A 27,422-nucleotide genomic window follows, 5' to 3' on the forward strand; every position below is an offset into this window, starting at 1 on the left:
AAAATAGATGAACTTAGCATTTTTGGATCTAAAGGCTGCTCTCGACTCCGTACACAGAAAATAAATATGGACAATATTAGTGGACAGAAAAGTCCCAGGAAAAATCATTCGAGTAATTAAATCAATGTATAAAAGATAAGAAGAAATAGTAAGATTGGATGGAAAGATGTGAGATACATTTCAGATAGAGAAAGGAGTGAAACAGGGAGCCCACTACTTTTTATATTATTTATGGATGAAGTTCTAAAGATATGCAAAAGAAGAACAACAAGAACAAAAGTGGGTAATTTGAATATGAGACCGATACATTGCCAAGCATTAGTATATGCAGGTGACATAATACAAAAAAAGCTACAGGAAGCGCTTACAGAATGAGAAGTGCTAAAAGCTAAAGTAATGACGGTAAACTCAAATAAGAGCAAAGTGATGCAAATGTGAAGAATTGAAGAGGTCATAGAAAGAATACACATAATATGCGATGGAATAGAACTAGAGCAGACAGAAAGATACGAGTATCTGGGAAAAGGCATAAACCATACAGGAAGAATACAAGAGGAAGTGGTGAAAAGAGTAAGTAAATCTAACAATGCATACTACCAAATAAGCCAGACCATTTTCGAAAAAAAAAAGGAAAATGGGTACCAAAATTAAACTAAAGCTAAAGCCATGAAAATTGTCCAGTCAAGATCACGCCGCCACCTACAATGTTGCCAATAACCAACAATTTCAACTTTCAATAATTATTTCGAAAAAAAAATAGCAAATATTACTTTACGTAAAGATCATTACGAGGTATTTTCTTAAATTCAAACACTTTCTTGACCATTCAGAGAAAAATAAAAATATGTTTCCATGAAATTCACAAGGAAAGTTATTTATTTGACTTAAGAGGGTTGGAACAAATAGTGAAACATTGTCAAGGTTCATAGATGCCTACAATATATATTTTATACACAAAATGTATTAGCATGTGAAGTAAAAATGTAAAATGTTCCAGGAATCGCAAAAAAATCGTGTTATGTAATGTAAAATATCGTCGCTGGCTAACTCTCATTCTATTTGATCACGTAAAAACTCTCAGCGAGAAAGTTTGTAATAAAACATTGAAATTAATTTTAAAAGCAAATACAGTGTCTTTAGCGTGACATGCCAGTTATATTTTATGTTTCATTTAAACGAATTTTGCTGCGCATCAATCTTATGCTCATCTGAGCGTTGCCTGTGACTAGTGTCCGGCTTCATTTACGGGAAACAAAATATTTCCCGTATGTCCACATATTTGTACCTCATCCACAGTAAGTCTCATCACAACCTCTCTCTCTTTCTCTCTCTCTATAAGAGTGGCGGCACCAGGTGCTGGGGGATTACGGAATCAAATTAAGGGGGTGCGATGTTGCAAATAAAGAAAAAATGAAACAAATATGCGTGGTTACAAATTATTGGACGATTTTATAAGGCTATATTTCCATTAATACTGAAGATAAATACATTATTTTAGTGTCATTTGAAAGAGGGAAGTTCGAAGTTTTTGTGCTGACTTTAAATGCACTCGATGTGAGCCCCATGTGTAATACGGCAGACGTCCAGGCCGTCATTCTATTCTTGCCAAACCCTCTCAAGCATGTCTGGTGTGACGTTCTCGATGGCTCTGTTAATGCGCCTTCTCAATTCTGGTATTGTAGCTGGAAGTGGAATGATGTAAATATTGTCCTTGGAAGAAATCACACACTGTGAGGTCCGGTGAACGTGGTGGCTATATGCAGAATGTGTCATCTGCGGCCGTTGCAAGACCAATCCTGGCAGGTGTCGATTTAGGTATCCCCGGACATGCGCATGCCAATGTGTTGGAAAATGAACCCCTGTTCCTCCTCTACCGTGATCGGTGGCATTAACCAACTTTCCAACATGTCCAGTTACACGTTTCCCGTGATAGTGTTCTCGGCAAAAAAAAAAGGGCCCAACGCACGTCTCTTCAAAACGTCACAAAACACGTTTACACAAATTAAAATCACATGACAACTTCAAACTTCCCTCTTTCAAATGACAATAAGATAATGTATTGATCTTCAATATTAGTATAGCCGTATGGAATCGTCCAATAATTTGTAACCACGCTTATGTTTAACCTCTACATCAAATACCATTAAATTGGATTGACTTAGTGTTTTAAGTCCACTTTATGCACAATAAGGCTAATCGAGACTGGACCTACAGATTAAAGTGGGATCCGAACCACTATGTGCCTCCACCGGGAATCGAAGCAGGGACCCCTTGATTACAAGGCGACGACGCTACCACTGCGCCATCCGGGAGGCCACTACATCAAATACCAATCAACTTTTAGTAGGTTTCTGTAAAAATATGTCAATGAAAGTGAAGTATACTATATAAATTTGCTAATTTTTTTTTTGCATTTATGTTATTTAGCATCGCTTTTCTAGCACTGTTGACCAATCGCGACGATGAGGATGAATTCTAGATGGCATTGATGAATGGACATAGAACACAAGGCCGGGATCCTAACCAGTGAATTTTAGTGACGAGAGCAAAGGTCAACCACGTATTATGTGCAACTGAGGCGGTGTTTCATTCTTGCCAAGATTTTACCACAGCCAGGAAACACATGTTTTGTAATTTGAAACGAAGAAGGCTTGTTCAAGGAAGGCCAATGGCATACAATTTTATGTATTAGGTTCCAAGAAAGTGGTTATAAAATGTAAACCGAAAACGACAAACGGGCCGTCTGAATAAACAAAAGAGGAAACAAATTCTCAACAACAATGCTGGCGAAAGAGAGACAGCAGCAGCTGATCTTTGTAGAGACTGCCGCTGCTACATAAGATCAAATGCAGATTTATTTTCAAATTAGGATCAATGGCTTCTCTACTGCATGCAAAATTAGTGGTGTCACATCAATACCTTACATTCGACGCTCAATATGACGACAAGGATTTAATAAGTTATAAAGTAATGTGGCATTGCAAGAGTTAATAATGTTTTCGTTTATAGGTGGATTTTGAATAGGGATGAGGAAGAAAATTAAGGGGTGTGCGAGCACCTAGCTAGCGCCGCCCTACTCTATAAGGAAATAAATTCGACTAATTACGCAGGAAAATGTAATAAGTAAAAAGCCCAAATAGAGTAAAAAATTGTACAATGCACTTCCTTGCTTCTTCGTTATAGGCAATATTTCTGAAAAACATGTAAACGTTTGCAAGGAGTATCTTACTTTGTTTTTCATGTCCGTTCGGCAGCCACGTACACCACCATTTCAAAAGGGAAAAGAGGAAGAAGAAGAAAAATGTAAATATTTTGTTTTTATATATATGAAAATTACAAAATATAAAATTTCAAATCGGCTGCGCGAGCTCTAAATATAAACCAATTTTGCAGAAAATTACGCAAATTGCTTTTTATATAGGCATAAAATGAGAGGGTGAGATCAACAAAAATGCAAATTTCCCCCCCATCAATTTTTGAAGCACCGTAATATATATGGGGCGGGCAAAAATCATTTTGCCAGAACACACCATTTCATGGGGGATAATGTCTTTGTCCAACTGTTAATTTGCACCCTGCTTAGTTACAGCTTCAACTAAATACCACTTTATCTCCTTTTGCGTTTTCTTTATTGTATTTTGCTTCGTGGTGTTATCCATATATCGAAGACTGCTACAAGTTATTTGATTCGTTGGGTGTGAAGTGCATCTTGTCACCGTTAGCGTAGTATCATAGTACACTCGGAGATGCGCCCGAAGTTAGTAAATTACCAATTAGCAAAATTGAATAGAGCTGAAAAGTTTTGCTATTTTCCTTCCTTGGTTTAAAATAAAAGTTGGACAAATGTTTGATTGATTGATTGATTGATTTGGTTTATTTTGATTTGCTTTTCTGCCACTTTTGGTTAAATGAAGATGAGTGTTGATTGATCCATTGATTTTGTGTTTAAGTTCACTTTATGCACACCAAGGCTAATCGGGACTATCCATATATTACCATTGGGTCGTTTTCGACCCATTGCACACATCAATAATATTTTGTTAACTGTTTATTTTGTTACTAATTTATCTTTCTTATTTATAAGTTGTAATTAATGTGCATATTATAACTTTTATGATTGTTCAAAGTGGATGCTGACATTTTTAAAATTATAACGTCTTCAGTTGGCATTGAATTTGGTAGCACATTGATCGTGGGGAAAGCTAAAATGCCGTTGTCGAAAGAAAATTAAGTGCAGTTTTATTTTCTCATACTTTACCAAGTTTCTTTTAGAATAGGATTCCTAAAGAATGCTAGTTGTTGTATTAAATTACAGTTTTGTGACATGTGTTCATTATCTCAAACAATTATGTGTTTTTATCAGGTCGATCGTTTTTGACCCAATGGGAATATCGTTGCTAATAGAGTTTACACATTTTATGTATTGTCCTCTGGAATTCTTCACTTTATTCAATTATTTTTTTATGTTTGTAAAATGTGCATGCATACTTCATATATTATATCAATTTATGCATTGTACTATTTCCATAGTCCCACACTCTGGCCGTGCAGTCTAAGGCATAATGCTTTGGGCTCCGGCTAGGGGACGCATGCAGGTTCGAGTCTCCTGGGGGAAGCGTTAGCAACTTTTCTCCTGAGATTAAGGGCCTATGTATGGGACCAGTGGCCACCCACCATTGTGAAGAAATTGGGGATCTACGAATGATAAGCGTAACCTGACCATGGAAACCTACAATAAAGATGGGGGTTCGTCGTGCTGACCACACGTCACCCCATAACTGGTTGGATGATCTCCCAAATCAGGTGAGTGAGTAGGATCAGGGTGGATTGAAGTCGGTAGTCGGTAGGTAGGCCCGGGCCCTCAATGGACTGTTACGCCACGGGTTATTATTATTTCCAAATTTATGAATTATTATTTTATTCGGCTTGAAATATATAAGTATTTTTCTCATTTTTTTATCACGAAGAAAGAGTCATGTCACTCACTTGTACAAGAACATGTGTTTATCTTTACTGACAGACAGACCTCTGTCGCTAGATGACATAGTATTTGGTCACTTTGAAGAGGAACCGCAACATATAGAAAATACTATTTTTCTTTGTCCTCATGACGCAAGAGTGGAAACGGATGAAGATATGACGAGAAGAGTATATACTGACAACTGACACCTCGCCTCCCAAACTGAGAAGTAAACTTTCATCTGCTGCTGGAGGGAGAGTACAAATCCAAATGCATGATGTTATTGGATTGAATAATACCAACATAGGTGGCGTTGATCGATTAGACGTCAACTTGCAGTACTCTATATACTATATGTATTATAAATGAAGTATATGTGCCTCAATAAGAGGTAAAATATTGTACATTCCATTGATTTCTTGGGTGGTAGATGTGGCTGTTGTAAATTCTTAGTTGCTAGCTCAACATGCAGGCTACAGTGGAGATATGTTACAGTTTAGAAGAAGTGTTAGTAGTATCGGAATTAGATAACGTCAATCGCTATTTAATATTCGCAATTCATTTGTATGTACTTATAACTAATTTGCACGTGTTTTAATTAATTTGCACGTACTTAGAACTAATTCGCACGTATGTAGAATACTTTACATTTATGTATTTGCATGTTTATAACTTTTTATGAATATATAATTATTTATTTTATGAAAAATATGTATATAGAAGGTAATTAGAGGTACTAAACGCTATGCATATGGTTTTATATTCATTACTGCAAAGTATGTAATGTATCAATCGATAATATTAATGTTTATAATATTGAAAATAAGTTTTCTATGGTTTATGAACCGCTATGAACGCTGGTAATGGTACGAAAGAAGACGGTCCCGGTACTCGAACCCGCGATATGTAATATTATTAATTAGTACTATGTAATAATGTATGTTATTATGGTATGAAACACGATGGTCTCACACGCTAGACAGAATACTGTCTCAGAATCTCGACTCGGCTGTGAAGGTAGACGAGAAAGGAATTTGGGGGAAGTGCGTTCAAGGTCAAATGACGTCAGAACGTCAGAACAAAGGAAGAACCTGATTGACCAATCAGAGAACGCGTCACTAGGTTTTCAGAACCGGTTTTTTCAAGGTTAACCAGTACGCAAGAACAGGGGAAAGCTATGCAATACTGTAGGGCAGGGGAGGGATTCAATCAGACAACAAAGGATGTCTGAGAATGCGCAGCAAGGGTCAAATCTCTGAAGCTATGCGGTTTCCGCCGCCAATTAATATTCCGCTCAGGTTTGCCTCCAAGGCACAGGACGCTTTAGCGCAGGGTTTTTTATCTGTACTATGAAGAAGGGAGAGCTATTAGGGACGGGGCCTACAGTTTTCACCATTTGCTCTTATCACGGGGTAACGAACCTAGGACCCTTTGATTATTGATTTAGGTAGTAAATGTATGTTACTGTGTGCTATTTAACTTAATTTTGAGTTTATTTTTTACCAAACTTTGACTTTATGTCAAACATTTTCACAGCTTATCCTTATTTTTACCAAAATAACACTATTTGTACTATTCAGGCAACACTTTTATTAAATTTTGGACTCACAAAGACATTTTTTTCAACGTTTAACTTATTATTTTACAACTTTATATTAATTTTTTACCAAAATAACACTATTTGTACTAATCAGCAACATTTTTTATTAAATTTTGGACTCACAAAGACATTTTTTCAACGTTTAACTTATTATTTTACAACTTTATATTAATTTTTTACCAAAATAACACTATTTGTACTAATCAGCAACATTTTTTATTAAATTTTGGACTCACAAAGACATTTTTTCAACTTTTAACTTATTATTTTACAACTTTAAGTTAATTTTTTACCAAAATAACACTATTTGTACTATTCAAGCAACATTTTTTATTAAATTTTGGACTCACAAAGACATTTTTTTCTACGTTTAACTTATTATTTTACAACTTTATATTAATTTTTAACCAAAATAACACTATTTGTACTAATCAGGCAACATTTTTTATTAAATTTTGGACTCACAAAGACATTTTTTCAACTTTTAACTTATTATTTTACAACTTTATGTTAATTTTTACCAAAATAACACTATTTGTACTATTCAGGCAACATTTTTTATTAAATTTTGTATTTACAAAGAGATTTTTTCAACTTTTAATTTATTATTTACAAGTTTATGCCTATTTTTACTCAAATAACACAATTCTATCTGTTCAGGAAAGACTTTTAGTTACATTTTCGACACACAAAGTGTGTGTTCTCAACTTCTATCTGTTTATTTCACAAGTTTAGGCTTATTATTACCAAAATAACACAATTCAATCTGTTTAGGAAAGATTTTTAGTTATATTTTCGACACACAAAATGTGTGTTCTCAACTTTTATTTGTTTATTTCACAAGTTTAGCCTAATATTTACTCAAATAACACGATTTGAACGTGTTTTTTTATTACATTTTGGACACACACGCACTCACACACACACATCCACACACACACAGATATATTTTCCAAGTTTACAGGATTATTCTCTAGTTTACTCAAATAACACAATTTAGATGTGTTTTGAATTAAATTTTGTACACATGAAGTGTGTTTCGTCAAGTTTTACCCTTTTATTTTACAAGTTTAGGCTTAATATTACTCAAATAACACAATTTAATCCAGTCAGGAAGGATTTGTTATTATATTTTGGATGCACAAAGAGATGTTTTCAACTTTTTACTGATTTTTTGCAGGGTATGTATTAATTTGTATTTATTTTGTTTTGTATCATATATACATTTACAAATTTTTAACTTAGAGTTTAGTATTTATTTAAATCTTTTCAAAAACACTAAAGAAAAAGTACTTTTAGCTAAAATGTAAGCCACAGAATATATTATTATTATTATTATTATTATTATTAAGGTTTACTGATTTCCACTATGCTATTTTTGGTTCTGTATTTCTATATGTATTTATTTAGGTCAGGTTACGCCTGCTAAGTAGGAAAGTTTGTTTATTTTAGAGTTTGCTGAGTATTTTGTTACTCTTATACTAGGTAAAGTTTTCTAAATATATCAGGTAGGGCTCCATCTATATACTTTTGTTTTTGCTGTTTGGAGATGATGCGATCAGCATCACTCTCCATCTGCTTTTTATTTTATGTACCCAATATTATTTTGAGGCTTAGTGAATTCTAGAGCCTATTTATGCAGGAGAGGGGGCTTGAAAATTTTGATCTCAGATAACCCACAACTATTTGTCAGAGTATTTTAAAGGATATTTTATATTTATTATGTGCCACTAGAATATCAAAGCTTGCTTAATTTTTATGTCTGTAACGCTGTTATTGTATTTCTAGCTAAGGCTTACTGGATAAAGTACACGAAATGTTTATCATTTCGACTATTTACTTTTATACGAGGCCAAATTTTTAGTGTAACGAAAATTATTGTGTGTCTATAAAGACTGAAATCCCTTTACCGATGGGTCCATAACTGGACGCTTACCAACATTGTTTCTTTTTTAAAAAAAATATATATAACCATTTATCAATATATTGACAATTCACAGGACAAGACGAAGTTCACAGACGACTTACTATATGGACCATAGGTTCACTTGCTAAATGTTTTTTCTATGCTAGAAGAATAATTTAGCCTTATAACCTTTTTCAAGGTATTTTTTAAGTATTACTGGTTTTTGGGTGAATCAACACTTGGGTTATTTCCATTTGGTTTATTATACGAGGCTACAATCACTGTCTGAACACTGAACTAGAAGCTTAGGCTGTAACTAGGGACTTAGTATGTATATCGACAATTTATAGGACAACACGAACCTTACAAAGGATTATAGGTGACGTAGGACCACACGACAGAGCTTTGTTAATCTGCAAGAAGCATTTACAGCTAATATTACGAGGAAATGAGGTTGATTTTTTACTGTTTCACAAGAATGCTATCTTTTATACACCCAATATTTGATTTTTCAAGTAACTACATGTACCAGAAGCACTTACTAACTAGACTTCGACTTATTTTATATCAGGTGCTAAATTTATAAAGAACTATATTTCTGAGGAAGTACGCAAAAGCAGATTACACGATTAAAGTATCTGAAAAACAGATTTTTCTATGTAAGTATATTTTTATTGACTGGATTATTTAACAGATCAAACAGGAAGACTGCAAAATTCATTAAATGTAGTTCTATCGTATAGGTGGTTTCAGAGATATAAAAAAATAAAAAAAAAACAAATATAAGATTTCGCTTTTTTTGCTTCTGAGGCTAATTGCGACGCTAAGGGTAAATGGCGAGGAAATGTAACGGAGGAGAAACAGTCCCAAAAGTTATGGGCTGCATGTAAGTTAATACCACAGAGATATTACAGTAGGTGTAGGTTCTACCACCAGAACATTTCTTTTATAATAATACTGGTTATGCTGTACTGTTAGCTAAAGATGCTGATATTTGAGAAATTTAAAAGCTTATTTGCAAAATTTTAGATAAATAATAATCTGTTAGACTGTAAACATATTTTATATCTATTCTGCAAAAGATCCGATGACAAAATTTAAAAATTGTAATCGCCCAGACAGGGACTCGAACCCTGGACAGATAGGTTAAAAGCCTAACGCTATACCAACTAAGCTATCTGGGCACAAGGTATTCTTTTTTTTGAAAAGTTAGTTATGTTAAGAAATATATTGAAACACTTGAGAACACTCTTGGTCTGGTTCGACAGAGAAGGAGACAACATTTCCAAATTTTTACAGACTGGGTGTATTTTTCCACTATAGAGGCCTTCACTATATGTAATTCGGAACGCTAAAGTTCAGCTAGCTTCCAAAATTGAGGCAAAGAATGTGTTTGACGAGATTAACAAGTTACAATTATATCCAGTTACGGACAAATGAAGCTAAAACTCTCAGATTTACTGTACTAGCCAAGTTTTAGTAACATTTTCTTCACTTTAGTACAAATACCAAAGAAATAGGTATATTTTATTTATAATTTGACAAAATGTACTAGTATTTAATTCACAAAGTTAGGTAAAAAACAGTATTTTTAAAAAATATTGTTACTGCTTTCAAATTTTATGTTATTTAGCCACTAACAACTGGTTTACACTGTTTGACATTCTTTAAATAGGAAAATAAGGAATTATTTGTTTAGTATTTTTACTACTTTATATTTATTTAAGAAAACAATACTACGGTTTAACTTAATTTTTAACAAATTGTTACTAATTTATATATCAAAGTTATGTTATTTAGAGTGTATGAAGGCGTATAAAGTTAATATTTGTACTTATCAGTGCAACTAACAATTATATTTTACACACAAAAGATAATGTTTACAGTTAAATTACTTGAATCAGAGAATAATATTTTACAGTAATTGATTCATTCAGCACTAGTCAGTACTTTTATGCATCAGACAGTTTTCTTAATTTTCTATTACGCATGCTATTTTGGGCTATTTTTAAAATGTATTTCTAAGGCAAACTGGTTTAATTTTTTGCTTATAATGCAAAGTTGACAGTTTTCGCACAATGCATTGTACATTTGATATATTTTCTACTTACAATCCAAATATAATGCTTATTTAATGTATAACTAACTAATTCTCTAGCCTTCTTAAACCCGAATGTTCATGGGTGCAGCAACACATGCCTTTCATCTGTCCCTGTCCTGAGCAAGATCTATATACTCATTTCCTTCCCTACCAATTTCCTTTAGGTCCATCTCTACATTATCCCTCCATCTTTGTTTTGGTCTTCCTATTGGTCTTTTACTGTCAGGTTTCCCAACAAGAATCCTGTATACTCTTCTTTCCTCTCCCATTCGTACCACATGATCTACACACCTAAGTCTTCTTGATTTAATCATTCTAATAATATCTGGGTATGAATACAAATTATGTACTTCCAAATTATGTAACCTTCTCCACTCATCTGTCTCCTCATCTGTTTTAGGCCCAAATATTTTCCTAAGGATCTTATTTTCAAATACTCTCAATTTATGTTCCTTTTTCAATGTAAGGGACCAAGTTCATTTACTGTATTTAACTTTCATTTTTAGTAATTAACAAAAATTAAAAGCTTATACTGTAGTTATTATATCTTTTTCTATCAGCTTATTTTGAAATTAATATTATTAGGTATAGTCTTTGATTTATAACTATATTGCTTTTTTATCAATTTATCTAAGAGTACACGCAGACAAACACATGTGTACACACTTTTATGTAAATAGATATGCCTTTTTTCAATATTTTAGTATGAAGATTGCACTTTAGCTATTTAAGCAAGGGTAGGAAAGGTAGGATTTCTGAGAATTTGTTGCAGGATTTTGTTGTCCAAGTATAGATGAGAACTGAGCTGGGAGACTGTTTTGAACCTTTTCATGAGAGTTTCCATTTGAACTGTATGCAAATTGAGCACTATTGACTGTGCATGCTTCTAAGTTTTGCTGTTATTTTACATCAAGTCTGTGAGACTGTAGTCAGTTTTCCCATTTCAAGTAGTTTTTATTGATTGTATTTGTATATGTTGTGGGGACTTAGCAGTTTTATGTTATGAGGCACTTTGTTGTAGAATATTTTTACATGATTGTTTTGAGATATTGAGTGTCTGCTGTTTTACTTGTAATTATTTTCCTTCTTGTGTTGTGTATTTGACTATATTTTGTCCAAGTTCGTATTATTTAGAATAATTGTTATTGACTTGTAGATGTAGGGAGTAATAATCCTTTGCAAGATGCCCTATACTTTAGTCTGAACATTATTCTTAGTGTTCACTTTTGAAGCCTTAGTATTCTGGTAGTATTATTAATGTAGAGGTAAATTAGGCTGAAACGTAGGCATTTTTTCTGATAAATTATACTCACTTAGTTGTTTCAGCAGGTAGAAGTTGCATGATGGTTTACTGCTGATGATGTTAATTTGCTCTTCTTATGTACTACGTATGATGTAGCTTACTTGAGTAACTGGAATTTTCTACTGAAAAAAGGATTGCTTGTCTATTTTATTCCTATGTTGTTGAGTTTGTCCATAAGCAAGCCATGTTTTTACTCTATTCTATGCCTTGGAAGAATCTAGATATATATTGTGTTTGCAGTTTTATGCTTCTCTAAGGTTTCAGCTATGTAGTTTTTTAAACTGTGTTATGGCTTAACTATTGATTTCTTTTTCTGGGTGCCATGTTGGTTCTGTGTATTCCTTTTGCTGCTTGAATTTGACTTAGGTTGTTTGCTTTTTTCTTAGATCTTTAAAAACTTTAACTTTGAAAAATTAAATTTTAACACACTTTGACTTTAACAATGTACTTTGAATTTTTTATGTAAAAAAAATATTAAAAAATAAAAAATACTGAACAAATAAACAAATAAAGATCTAAGAAAAAAGCAAACAACCTTAGTGAAATTCAAGCAGCAAAAGGAATACACAGAACAAACATGGCATCCAGAAAAAGAAATCAATAGTTAAGCCATAGCACAGTTTAAAAAACTACATAGCTGAAACCTTAGAGAAGCATAAAACTGCAAACACAATATATATCTAGATTCTTCCAAGGCATAGAATAGAGTAAAAACATGGCTTGCTTATGGACAAACTCAACAACATAGGAATAAAATAGAAAAGCAATCCTTTTTTCAGTAGAAAATTCCAGTTACTCAAGTAAGCTACATCATACGTAGTACATAAGAAGAGCAAATTAACATCATCAGCAGTAAACCATCATGCAACTTCTACCTGCTGAAACAACTAAGTGAGTATAATTTATCAGAAAAAATGCCTACGTTTCAGCCTAATTTACCTCTACATTAATAATACTACCAGAATACTAAGGCTTCAAAAGTGAACACTAAGAATAATGTTCAGACTAAAGTATAGGGCATCTTGCAAAGGATTATTACTCCCTACATCTACAAGTCAATAACAATTATTCTAAATAATACGAACTTGGACAAAATATAGTCAAATACACAACACAAGAAGGAAAATAATTACAAGTAAAACAGCAGACACTCAATATCTCAAAACAATCATGTAAAAATATTCTACAACAAAGTGCCTCATAACATAAAACTGCTAAGTCCCCACAACATATACAAATACAATCAATAAAAACTACTTGAAATGGGAAAACTGACTACAGTCTCACAGACTTGATGTAAAATAACAGCAAAACTTAGAAGCATGCACAGTCAATAGTGCTCAATTTGCATACAGTTCAAATGGAAACTCTCATGAAAAGGTTCAAAACAGTCTCCCAGCTCAGTTCTCATCTATACTTGGACAACAAAATCCTGCAACAAATTCTCAGAAATCCTACCTTTCCTACCCTTGCTTAAATAGCTAAAGTGCAATCTTCATACTAAAATATTGAAAAAAGGCATATCTATTTACATAAAAGTGTGTACACATGTGTTTGTCTGCGTGTACTCTTAGATAAATTGATAAAAAAGCAATATAGTTATAAATCAAAGACTATACCTAATAATATTAATTTCAAAATAAGCTGATAGAAAAAGATATAATAACTACAGTATAAGCTTTTAATTTTTGTTAATTACTAAAAATGAAAGTTAAATACAGTAAATGAACTTGGTCCCTTACATTGAAAAAGGAACATAAATTGAGAGTATTTGAAAATAAGATCCTTAGGAAAATATTTGGGCCTAAAACAGATGAGGAGACAGATGAGTGGAGAAGGTTACATAATTTGGAAGTACATAATTTGTATTCATACCCAGATATTATTAGAATGATTAAATCAAGAAGACTTAGGTGTGTAGATCATGTGGTACGAATGGGAGAGGAAAGAAGAGTATACAGGATTCTTGTTGGGAAACCTGACAGTAAAAGACCAATAGGAAGACCAAAACAAAGATGGAGGGATAATGTAGAGATGGACCTAAAGGAAATTGGTAGGGAAGGAAATGAGTATATAGATCTTGCTCAGGACAGGGACAGATGAAAGGCATGTGTTGCTGCACCCATGAACATTCGGGTTTAAGAAGGCTAGAGAATTAGTTAGTTATACATTAAATAAGCATTATATTTGGATTGTAAGTAGAAAATATATCAAATGTACAATGCATTGTGCGAAAACTGTCAACTTTGCATTATAAGCAAAAAATTAAACCAGTTTGCCTTAGAAATACATTTTAAAAATAGCCCAAAATAGCATGCGTAATAGAAAATTAAGAAAACTGTCTGATGCATAAAAGTACTGACTAGTGCTGAATGAATCAATTACTGTAAAATATTATTCTCTGATTCAAGTAATTTAACTGTAAACATTATCTTTTGTGTGTAAAATATAATTGTTAGTTGCACTGATAAGTACAAATATTAACTTTATACGCCTTCATACACTCTAAATAACATAACTTTGATATATAAATTAGTAACAATTTGTTAAAAATTAAGTTAAACCGTAGTATTGTTTTCTTAAATAAATATAAAGTAGTAAAAATACTAAACAAATAATTCCTTATTTTCCTATTTAAAGAATGTCAAACAGTGTAAACCAGTTGTTAGTGGCTAAATAACATAAAATTTGAAAGCAGTAACAATATTTTTTAAAAATACTGTTTTTTACCTAACTTTGTGAATTAAATACTAGTACATTTTGTCAAATTATAAATAAAATATACCTATTTCTTTGGTATTTGTACTAAAGTGAAGAAAATGTTACTAAAACTTGGCTAGTACAGTAAATCTGAGAGTTTTAGCTTCATTTGTCCGTAACTGGATATAATTGTAACTTGTTAATCTCGTCAAACACATTCTTTGCCTCAATTTTGGAAGCTAGCTGAACTTTAGCGTTCCGAATTACATATAGTGAAGGCCTCTATAGTGGAAAAATACACCCAGTCTGTAAAAATTTGGAAATGTTGTCTCCTTCTCTGTCGAACCAGACCAAGAGTGTTCTCAAGTGTTTCAATATATTTCTTAACATAACTAACTTTTCAAAAAAAAGAATACCTTGTGCCCAGATAGCTTAGTTGGTATAGCGTTAGGCTTTTAACCTATCTGTCCAGGGTTCGAGTCCCTGTCTGGGCGATTACAATTTTTAAATTTTGTCATCGGATCTTTTGCAGAATAGATATAAAATATGTTTACAGTCTAACAGATTATTATTTATCTAAAATTTTGCAAATAAGCTTTTAAATTTCTCAAATATCAGCATCTTTAGCTAACAGTACAGCATAACCAGTATTATTATAAAAGAAATGTTCTGGTGGTAGAACCTACACCTACTGTAATATCTCTGTGGTATTAACTTACATGCAGCCCATAACTTTTGGGACTGTTTCTCCTCCGTTACATTTCCTCGCCATTTACCCTTAGCGTCGCAATTAGCCTCAGAAGCAAAAAAAGCGAAATCTTATATTTGTTTTTTTTTATTTTTTTATATCTCTGAAACCACCTATACGATAGAACTACATTTAATGAATTTTGCAGTCTTCCTGTTTGATCTGTTAAATAATCCAGTCAATAAAAATATACTTACATAGAAAAATCTGTTTTTCAGATACTTTAATCGTGTAATCTGCTTTTGCGTACTTCCTCAGAAATATAGTTCTTTATAAATTTAGCACCTGATATAAAATAAGTCGAAGTCTAGTTAGTAAGTGCTTCTGGTACATGTAGTTACTTGAAAAATCAAATATTGGGTGTATAAAAGATAGCATTCTTGTGAAACAGTAAAAAATCAACCTCATTTCCTCGTAATATTAGCTGTAAATGCTTCTTGCAGATTAACAAAGCTCTGTCGTGTGGTCCTACGTCACCTATAATCCTTTGTAAGGTTCGTGTTGTCCTATAAATTGTCGATATACATACTAAGTCCCTAGTTACAGCCTAAGCTTCTAGTTCAGTGTTCAGATAGTGATTGTAGCCTCGTATAATAAACCAAATGGAAATAACCCAAGTGTTGATTCACCCAAAAACCAGTAATACTTAAAAAATACCTTGAAAAAGGTTATAAGGCTAAATTATTCTTCTAGCATAGAAAAAACATTTAGCAAGTGAACCTATGGTCCATATAGTAAGTCGTCTGTGAACTTCGTCTTGTCCTGTGAATTGTCAATATATTGATAAATGGTTATATATATTTTTTTTAAAAAAGAAACAATGTTGGTAAGCGTCCAGTTATGGACCCATCGGTAAAGGGATTTCAGTCTTTATAGACACACAATAATTTTCGTTACACTAAAAATTTGGCCTCGTATAAAAGTAAATAGTCGAAATGATAAACATTTCGTGTACTTTATCCAGTAAGCCTTAGCTAGAAATACAATAACAGCGTTACAGACATAAAAATTAAGCAAGCTTTGATATTCTAGTGGCACATAATAAATATAAAATATCCTTTAAAATACTCTGACAAATAGTTGTGGGTTATCTGAGATCAAAATTTTCAAGCCCCCTCTCCTGCATAAATAGGCTCTAGAATTCACTAAGCCTCAAAATAATATTGGGTACATAAAATAAAAAGCAGATGGAGAGTGATGCTGATCGCATCATCTCCAAACAGCAAAAACAAAAGTATATAGATGGAGCCCTACCTGATATATTTAGAAAACTTTACCTAGTATAAGAGTAACAAAATACTCAGCAAACTCTAAAATAAACAAACTTTCCTACTTAGCAGGCGTAACCTGACCTAAATAAATACATATAGAAATACAGAACCAAAAATAGCATAGTGGAAATCAGTAAACCTTAATAATAATAATAATAATAATAATAATATATTCTGTGGCTTACATTTTAGCTAAAAGTACTTTTTCTTTAGTGTTTTTGAAAAGATTTAAATAAATACTAAACTCTAAGTTAAAAATTTGTAAATGTATATATGATACAAAACAAAATAAATACAAATTAATACATACCCTGCAAAAAATCAGTAAAAAGTTGAAAACATCTCTTTGTGCATCCAAAATATAATAACAAATCCTTCCTGACTGGATTAAATTGTGTTATTTGAGTAATATTAAGCCTAAACTTGTAAAATAAAAGGGTAAAACTTGACGAAACACACTTCATGTGTTCAAAATTTAATTCAAAACACATCTAAATTGTGTTATTTGAGTAAACTAGAGAATAATCCTGTAAACTTGGAAAATATATCTGTGTGTGTGTGGATGTGTGTGTGTGAGTGCGTGTGTGTCCAAAATGTAATAAAAAAACACGTTCAAATCGTGTTATTTGAGTAAATATTAGGCTAAACTTGTGAAATAAACAAATAAAAGTTGAGAACACACACTTTGTGTGTCGAAAATATAACTAAAAATCTTTCCTGAACAGATTGAATTGTGTTATTTTGGTAATAATAAGCCTAAACTTGTGAAGTAAACAGATAGAAATTGAGATCACACACTCTGTGTGTCGAAAATATAACTAAAAGTCTTTCCTGAACAGATTGAATTGTGTTATTTTGGTAATAATAAGCCTAAACTTGTGAAATAAACAGATAGAAGTTGAGAACACACACTTTGTGTGTCAAAAATGTAAGTAAAAGTCTTTCCTGAACAGATAGAATTGTGTTATTTGAGTAAAAAATAGGCATAAACTTGTAAATAATAAATTAAAAGTTGAAAAAATCTCTTTGTAAATTATAACTCCATTAAGCCTTGTTTCCATGATTATGAAAAACTAAATATGCTGACCAAGGCAGTAATTTATTTTATTAAAAAACATAAACTAACGTAACGTTTTAACCTTCTAGCAAGGTCTTCTTCAGACTCTGTATCAAGTACAAAAGACTTTTGTACTTGATACAGAGTCTGAAGAAGACCTTGCTAGAAGGTTAAAACGTTACGTTAGTTTATGTTTTTTAATAAAATAAATTACTGCCTTGGTCAGCATATTTAGTTTTTCTCTTTGTAAATACAAAATTTAATAAAAAATGTTGCGTGATAAGTACAAATAGTGTTATTTTGGTAAAAATTAACATAAAGTTGTAAAATAATAAGTTAAAAGTTGAAAAAATGTCTTTGTGAGTCCAAAATTTAATAAAAAATGTTGCCTGATTAGTACAAATAGTGTTATTTTGGTAAAAAATTAATATAAACTTGTAAAATAATAAGTTAAACGTAGAAAAAAATGTCTTTGTGAGTCCAAAATTTAATAAAAAATGTTGCTTGAATAGTACAAATAGTGTTATTTTGGTAAAAAATTAACTTAAAGTTGTAAAATAATAAGTTAAAAGTTGAAAAAATGTCTTTGTGAGTCCAAAATTTAATAAAAAATGTTGCTGATTAGTACAAATAGTGTTATTTTGGTAAAAAATTAATATAAAGTTGTAAAATAATAAGTTAAACGTTGAAAAAATGTCTTTGTGAGTCCAAAATTTAATAAAATATGTTGCCTGATTAGTACAAATAGTGTTATTTTGGTAAAAAATTAATATAAAGTTGTAAAATAATAAGTTAAACGCAGAAAAAAATGTCTTTGTGAGTCCAAAATTTAATAAAAAATGTTGCTTGAATAGTACAAATAGTGTTATTTTGGTAAAAAATTAATATAAAGTTGTAAAATAATAAGTTAAACGTTGAAAAAAATGTCTTTGTGAGTCCAAAATTTAATAAAAGTGTTGCCTGAATAGTACAAATAGTGTTATTTTGGTAAAAATAAGGATAAGCTGTGAAAATGTTTGACATAAAGTCAAAGTTTGGTAAAAAATAAACTCAAAATTAAGTTAAATAGCACACAGTAACATACATTTACTACCTAAATCAATAATCAAAGGGTCCTAGGTTCGTTACCCCGTGATAAGAGCAAATGGTGAAAACTGTAGGCCCCGTCCCTAATAGCTCTCCCTTCTTCATAGTACAGATAAAAAAACCCTGCGCTAAAGCGTCCTGTGCCTTGGAGGCAAACCTGAGCGGAATATTAATTGGCGGCGGAAACCGCATAGCTTCAGAGATTTGACCCTTGCTGCGCATTCTCAGACATCCTTTGTTGTCTGATTGAATCCCTCCCCTGCCCTACAGTATTGCATAGCTTTCCCCTGTTCTTGCGTACTGGTTAACCTTGAAAAAACCGGTTCTGAAAACCTAGTGACGCGTTCTCTGATTGGTCAATCAGGTTCTTCCTTTGTTCTGACGTTCTGACGTCATTTGACCTTGAACGCACTTCCCCCAAATTCCTTTCTCGTCTACCTTCACAGCCGAGTCGAGATTCTGAGACAGTATTCTGTCTAGCGTGTGAGACCATCGTGTTTCATACCATAATAACATACATTATTACATAGTACTAATTAATAATATTACATATCGCGGGTTCGAGTACCGGGACAGTCTTCTTTCGTACCATTACCAGCGTTCATAGCGGTTCATAAACCATAGAAAACTTATTTTCAATATTATAAACATTAATATTATCGATTGATACATTACATACTTTGCAGTAATGAATATAAAACCATATGCATAGCGTTTAGTACCTCTAATTACCTTCTATATACATATTTTTCATAAAATAAATAATTATATATTCATAAAAAGTTATAAACATGCAAATACATAAATGTAAAGTATTCTACATACGTGCGAATTAGTTCTAAGTACGTGCAAATTAATTAAAACACGTGCAAATTAGTTATAAGTACATACAAATGAATTGCGAATATTAAATAGCGATTGACGTTATCTAATTCCGATACTACTAGTGTTGCTACAGTGACTTTGGCAAGATTTGGAATAACAAGAGATTCTTCGGGTAGGCCTTCCTCTGTAAGCACATCTCGAGTTGAGTTGAGTTGATTTGGTGTTTTAAGTCCACTTTATGCACAGTATGGCTAATCGGGACTGGACCTACAGTTTAAAGTGGGATCCGAACCACTTGCGCCTCCACCGGGTATCGAACCCGGGACCCCTTGCTTTCAAGGCAACGACGCTACCACTGCGCCATCGGGGAGGCCAGTAAGCACATCTCGAGAGCCACCATCGAGCATAAAGTACTTCAGAATAAATCACTTGATCAAATAGAAGGAATATAGGTAAAGATGTGCCAGCTGCAAAAAAACAAAACCAATAGGTATTGCGGCCAGTGCAATGTATTTCTCTACGATAAATGTTCTGAAAATTTTTGCAAGAAGTAATGTACTCATGAAGTGAGAAAAATGTGTGATATTACAATATATTTTGTGCATAATCAAGTAACTATTGTTATGCTTTATTTTCTTGTGATATGCGGCCAAAAAAACATAAACCTGTATAAAAAAGTGAAAAACTGCGGACATAAAATATGTGTGTTTTCGTTATTTATTGGTAGCAAAGTGAGTGAGTGAGAGAGAGAGTGTGTGTGTGAGAGTGAGAGAGTGTGTGTGTGTGAGAGAGTGAATGATTGCATGAATCGCCAGTGCCTATATTGTAACGAATTATATCCCTATTTTATCATTGGGTCCAAAACGACCCATGCAGTTAGCATGGTATTCTCATTGGGTCGTTTTTGGTCTACCCTCCCCTAGCCTGAACACAAAATGATTTTTCATTTGTTTTCATTTCCAGATGATTAGTAGTCGTAATAGAGTAAAATACATAAATTTGACAAAAATTGTCAACAAAATATATTTCGGGAATATATGGGTTAAAGTGGGGTCCTAACCACTATGTGCTTCCACGGGGTATGGTACCCAGGATGAATGATGATATGTGAAGGGTATTCCGCTCGTGCATCACGATAAGTTTGGTTATAGGGATGGTGCGTTGCCTGTTCAACCTGACTACAGTCGCCTTCCTCCGTCGGGACCTCGGGAGCATAGCCCTCAACTTCGGCTTTTCTAAATCTCTGCCACTCTCCCTGCTGGACTACCTCGATCATCCTTCGCTAAAACCGTTTATTTCTCAAAACCTTTCACTTTGTCAGTGAGAATCGGTATAGTCTTCAGCAAGGGGCTGGGAGACGTTCTTTGAATGATGGCTGTTGATTAAGTACACAATTTTGCTTGCATGTGCTGAAACCGACTTCCATTCCATGTTGGCAAAGATATTTCTAAGGCATCTCTTCCGGGGTTACTGCTAATTAAGTACCTTCTCCTTTATTTCACTTACAAAGATAGATAAAGATAACTGGAAATGGATTCCAGCCAGATTTACTTGTGAATTCAGTGTGATTTATTGAAGTTCCATGACTGTTTCGTATTGCCAGAAATTCTCGAGTAGCCTTTTCCACTTTCAGGCTGTTAACTGCTGGGTCTCCCTCCGGAACTGTCCACAGACCGGGAGGGCAACTGAGCTCGAACCACAGCAGGATAATCCTCTGTGGTTTTTCAGCCATCCGCCCTCCCTTTTTCTGGTTTCACTACTTTAGCTGCTGGCGGTGACCCAAGCATTTTATTTTTAACGGAAGGTTTAGGAGTTTTTATCGTTGTTAACGAGGTTTTCGTCATTTGTAGATATTTAAATACCATGTACTGATTTTCTACATATTCTTGTTAACATGCTGTTAGAATTCAGAATTCATTCTTGTTTTGACTGGTGGCAACGTGGCGTCATATTTATCCCTTAAATAAGAATGTTAATGATTAACACAATCTCTCTAAAGTTAGGCCAGTTTATTCCTTAGGAGTTAAGATGTTCAACTGAGGCAACTCGAAAATAAGTACCAGAAAACTTAGAATTGAAGAAAGCATAATTCGTTACCATTATTTCAGCTGTAAATTGGTACAGTAAGGAGAGTAATGAAAACAAGAATCAGATGGTACATCTTTAAGAAAATGAAATAGCAGTAAGTTTCTTGTAATCAATATTAATAATCCTATTGTTCGTAGCGTAACAACGATATAACTAAAAAAATTAAAATATGTAACTAATAATTGTGTACATATTGAATAACCATATTGAATATGTTTATCTTCTCCATAATTCATTTAGGCATGCACCGTAAACAACCATAACAACACGGAATTTAGCATAATTAAAAAAGTAAAGTTACACATTGTCTACACATTGCAACATGCCTTGAAGGCATATGAAGGGATGTGAAGGTAGAGTATCAGACATTCATAATCGCAGTCAATCGTGAATGTGACGATATCGGCACCACGCTCCAGCCGCCTTTCCTCCTCAAGGTTGACCTCAGGTATCCATTTTTTAGAAGATGATAAAGCCTAGAACCTCTCCATGCTTTATAAGGAGTTTGCCCCGTATTGTATTAAGTTCAAATAGCCTAAATTATGAATAACCTATCATTAAAAAAATTAAATCAATCAATTATAACATGTGCCTACAGTACATATACATTACTTACGAGCGTGAAACTTAATGTTGTGTAATGTTGTTAATAGACTGTTAGAATTCAGAATTTCTTCTTGTTTTGACTCGTGACAATGGTGTGCCTTTTTAAAAGAATGTTATTCTTAGGTCACGCCCGGATTCAGGGGGCCTGCAGACTCTTGGGGAAGGGGGGCTCATGATGCTCTAAGCTCCGGGCTTTCATATTTATAAATCCGGGCCTGGTTAGTGTTTGTCTAAATTTTTTGTGTATAAGGAATATAATATAAATAGACAATACTATCCGAGAGACGTTTCTAATGTTAACAAGTTTAAGAATGACAGTAGAAGTATAAGACAATACTTCAATCTCAAGATGAGCTCAAAAGGATAAATTTGAACAGGTGATTGAAGACTCGTGGAGTTATGAAATTACCAAATAAATTATTTTAAAAGTGGTTGAAGTTACCAGGACGTGGAGTAACTTTGGCTCTAGGAATTTTATTCGACGTATCTGAATGTAATATGTCCGTTGGCTCATGGAAAATGATCTAAAACCAAGAGTGCACAAAATCTGCCAGAACATTGCAGTATTAGGGATCAGAAAAGTTCGAAAATAATACAAGGGAACAAGAATGTTTATTAACTTTCACAAATATGTTCTGCATTAAATCACATTAGAATGTTAATCTCAGGAACAAAAATATGATTCTGTTTTGAAATCATCGTAGGGGGGGGGGAGGGGGTTGATTTTGGTAAAAACGTATTCTCGTATGTATGATATACAATCCCTCTTTGCTGACCGTTTCCAAAATTTTTTGATCATCTTGACATACAATCCACTGTTGGTCCTATATCCAAGATGCCAATGGCCCCTCCTTCCTTAAAAGTAGATCTTGGACGCTTATACTGTACATGAGCAATTTCTTTGAGTAAGTTGCCCCTGCCTGATACTTTCATGGCATTCTTCCATTGTTTCTGGAGAGTGATTTGCGTACCATTGATTCCGCAGTTGTTTAAAGGATTCCGAGGCGTCATATTCTACAAGAAATAGAGAAGCATTGTTAATTTATACCACGAAAGAAATACAAAGGCGTTTTCGTCTTTGTTATAGTCAGTGGCCAAATTGGAAATAAATTACTGCTGGTATGCTAGTATGCACAAAACTGTCTTCTGATACAATCCTTTTCTCTTGTGATTTGTTAAACATCGATTCTCATTCTCTCTCTTTCATCACCACAAATTGCTATCCTTTTTATTTGTGCCACGCATGAATTGTAACAACTCATAATGCATTAGACATTCAACCACTCACTACTGGGAAGTTCCTAAGACCACTAAAATCAGCCCCAAATTAACATGCATGATCACTGTGATTTATCCTGTCAACTGATACGTTGTTTAATTTATTGCAAATTATGTCATATGGTAAATCTGTAAAACCTCGACCTTTCTTACCAATATTACGTGCAATTCTAAACACGTTACTGGTGGATTATATGTATTCTTGATTGAGTGTGTTAAAATATTCCTCTATGTGGTTCAATTTAGAACTTTTTAGCACATTCTCGGCGCTATTGTTGCGTTTCTAATGACTAGGGAACTGATTCTAAAGTGCAGCAGCACCTTTCCAAAAATATAGCTGTTTTCATACCGATCGTTTGAGATATTTTTTAGGGCATGAAATCAACTAAAATGAACACACTTTGTTGCACCTTTTTGCACCTTTTCGTAACATTAGCACATTTATCGCCTTTTTACCCCCTTTGATGCTGAGGCTTAGTCATACAGACGTGAGTTGGGAAGGCATGGATTAACTCACCGCCGATTACAACATACATTCTGTATACCATGACGAACGCTTGACTTACACGTCATCGTTCGGCTTTTTTTGACAAATCAGCCCTGGTGTGCAATCACGCAACCAACATTTTAAAGCCTTAATCCAGAACCTAGTTCTCGTCAGGTTTTCATGATGTTTGCTACTTCCTCATGGTTTGTGGAGCAACTATGATTAGGAAAAATAATTAACAGAAATAGAAAGAGCAAACGATGCTGTATTATAATTGCCTACAATATGTTAAATGTGTAAATAAAGTTGCCGCTCCCCGTGGCGGAGTAGTTATCACATCGCGCTATGATGCCAGGGGTCCCGCGTTTGAATCCCGGTCTGGACATGGATGTTTGTGAGTGTACATTTGTAATAAGTCCAATCGCGGTCCCCGAAATGATGTATCTTTCATACCCCGGCACGGGGCCAGGCGTCATTATGGGTACGAGAAACCGGTCGTGACTTTTACTTACGGTCCAGGGTTTTTAGTTCTGTACTGAGACGGTCGTTTATTGTCGTACTAGTGCGAGGCGGGGATAAATACCTTGAAATGTTACACCTTTTGGTTTACCTTAGATATGTAGACTCGAACAATAATAACACACTAATAGCATTATACCAGATACCTGAAAAACATCAAATTAAAACCCTGACGAACGGTAAAAATATGAATATATTGTATCAACAAAAAATATTGGAATCAACAAACGGTTTACATCGCCTCCTCACTCACTCTCTCTCATTCTCTCTCTCATTCATTACCTATGAGGAATATCACATGTGAATATACATACAATTCATGGATCTAATCAACATACCATTTCCTTTTTGTTTGAACCTTTACGTGAATTTAGGTCATTAGTCTGCCCGCTCCTTAGCTGTTTCAAATCAAATATGCGCCAGCCCTCGGAAAGCAGTTATCTAAAACAATTGGGTCGGCGTAGTTAAACCTTTCGTTCGAATGAACGTACGCATCAAGCCGTAAGCACGACATTTGCCAAGTTTCTCGGACGGGGGTAATACACACAAGCCTCTCTCGTCCATTGAGAACAAATACACCATTACATAGTGATGCAAAACTCCAGCTGCCGGAATACACAAATCAATCGTCGGCGCGATCAAAAATTACAACTAAACCAATATGCAATAAAGAATACTACACTCGCACGACCTTGTAATATAAAATACGTTTTCCACAAATTAAAAAGACTAATCGGTCAACTATTGACAAGATAATTGACGCGACGAGGCGGTCGGTTACACAACAATTGGGCACACTTTGACAATTTACACGAAAAATTAACGTAATGGAATGGAGCTTCTAACTCTGAATGCAGACAATCAAATTATTACATATGAACATGAAATTACATTTTATATAACATTACTAAAAAATATCAGACACGGAAGTTAGGTTCGGGGTTCCTGAGTCACTTTGCAAATCAGTGAGACTTCGGCTTTTACGGTACAGCGTTGATACAAACAATACATGCTTACATGGGCATTGACCATCTGAAGAATACTCTACCGGACTCTGCTACATCGTGTGATCGTTCATCTTTCCTGGATGCGGGGATTTGCACAAGGTTCCTTTGCGGCGAAAATGTTCTTCGAGGTCGAACGCGGCGAAGGATGATTGCGGCGATATTGGGCACTTTCACTTTCATAGAACGTCGCGTGTCTCTCTTCTCACAAGCGTCGGCTGTACCTTCTCACGCGTTGGTCCGGAATCTCCCTTGTATGTCGGGCATCAATCAAACGTCGTCCTGGAATCATCATCTCTCTCTCTCTCTCTCTCTCTCCCTTGGGCTTCTGTCGGGCGTTGATTTGGAGTCATCCATCTCTCTCTCTCTCTCTCTCTCTGGTAACGGGCTTCTGTTGGACGTCGAACTGGAAACGTCCTTCTGGGTGTCGGGCAATGTTTGACTTCGCGGCGCTGCGTGTCGGTCGCGTCGGTTTTGGCGTTGGCTTTGGTGTCGGCTGGCTTCACCAGATGGTGGCGGTGCATTGTTGCAGGCATCGGGGAAGGCGACGGTCTAACTTCTCTATCTTTTTAGCCGGCCATCTTTATGGTAGTCCACGCTCGGTAAAAACTAACCACAAATGCTTCACAGAATATAGCACACACTGGTAAACTTACTATCAGTAACTCGCTCACGGTACGCAAGAAAAACAAAGTCCACGGAGACAAAACAGTAGTCACGCGAGAGTGTAGCGCGGAGATGCTCTCTCTACAAAATCCTGGTAAAACTGTGTGGTGAACTCGAAGTCCTGCAGATTTATACCAGATTCAAAATTGTCCGTTGGAAGCACGTTAGAGTGGTTTGGCTTTGGTTTCCGAAGAGATGGAAATGACCTCTGGTCCATTGTCTCGAAATGCGGTCACAAGGCGTGTCTTCGGTTCTTGCTAGCTTGGGCTCCAGCTGATTATCCTTGTCATCCGTGAAAAGTAGTTTTGCCCTCCCGCGGCGAATTCTCAGTTGGTCCAGGCGAAAATAAGTCCATCGTTTCTCCGTGACGACCAGCTTTGGTGCAAGTATGCCATGTACTTTGCAGTATTGACAGTTCGGCTGTCACTCAGGAAAACCCGTCTCCCAACTCCCGACGTCTGGCTCGGATACCAATTTTGCCACAAAATAAACCAAACCTCACACTTAACATTTAAACATAATATGAATCAATAAACAAAAATAATTAATATCGAACGGTGTTTTTTCACATGTCGCTGGATACCGTGACACATTCATCAATTTCATCATATCATCACCCATCCCCATCTTCAGAAATTAGTCAAAAGTGGCACAAAAAGCGAAATAAAATATAGGAAATCAAGAAAGTAAAAGAAAAATAAATAAATATATGTTAGTGATTTGGATTTCGTAGCCCAGCCTATTCTCTTATCTTGCTGGAGCAGCAATTGCATCCATGCATGCCTAATGACATGTGGGAAGCGACTACAAAGACTTGTAATCCGTCTAGAATAGCAAGTATGGCCTGCCTGATCAAATCGCTCTGTAAGCTGCAAGGAAATGGCCGTGAGTTTCTACTACAGCTGGGTCCAATTTCAGAATTAAGGCAAAATTTAGCTGAAACTGTCGTTAACCCTATTGTGGTAATGAAGGTCGTGGCCGAGGCTGTCATTCCAGGATTAAATGAGAAGGAGCTGTAAATTTTAAAAAAACATTTGCATTTCGGGATGGAAGAGGAGGATGAACATATACACATCGTATTTTACACTAATCAAGACTTTGAAAAAGATTGAGTTGAAATCTGCCATGATAGACTTAAATTGACTGGAATGTTACAATCTGATTACTCTGCTGTTCCGCTCATAATAATACTTATTAATCACAGCGACTGGGATAAC

The 27,422-nt window shown here is 34.4% G+C and overlaps 1 non-coding gene across 1 annotated transcript; it reads right to left on the minus strand.

Moving 5' to 3' along the window:
* Nucleotides 1–19,855: 19,855 nt before the first annotated feature.
* TRNAS-UGA (transfer RNA serine (anticodon UGA)) lies at nucleotides 19,856–19,930 on the minus strand. Its single transcript has one exon. It is a non-coding gene; the product is annotated as a tRNA-Ser (tRNA).
* Nucleotides 19,931–27,422: the final 7,492 nt, after the last annotated feature.

This window comes from Lepisma saccharinum, chromosome 2, assembly GCF_977018435.1.
Source record: "Lepisma saccharinum chromosome 2, izLepSacc3.1, whole genome shotgun sequence".
Taxonomy (NCBI): Eukaryota; Metazoa; Arthropoda; class Insecta; order Zygentoma; family Lepismatidae; genus Lepisma; species Lepisma saccharinum.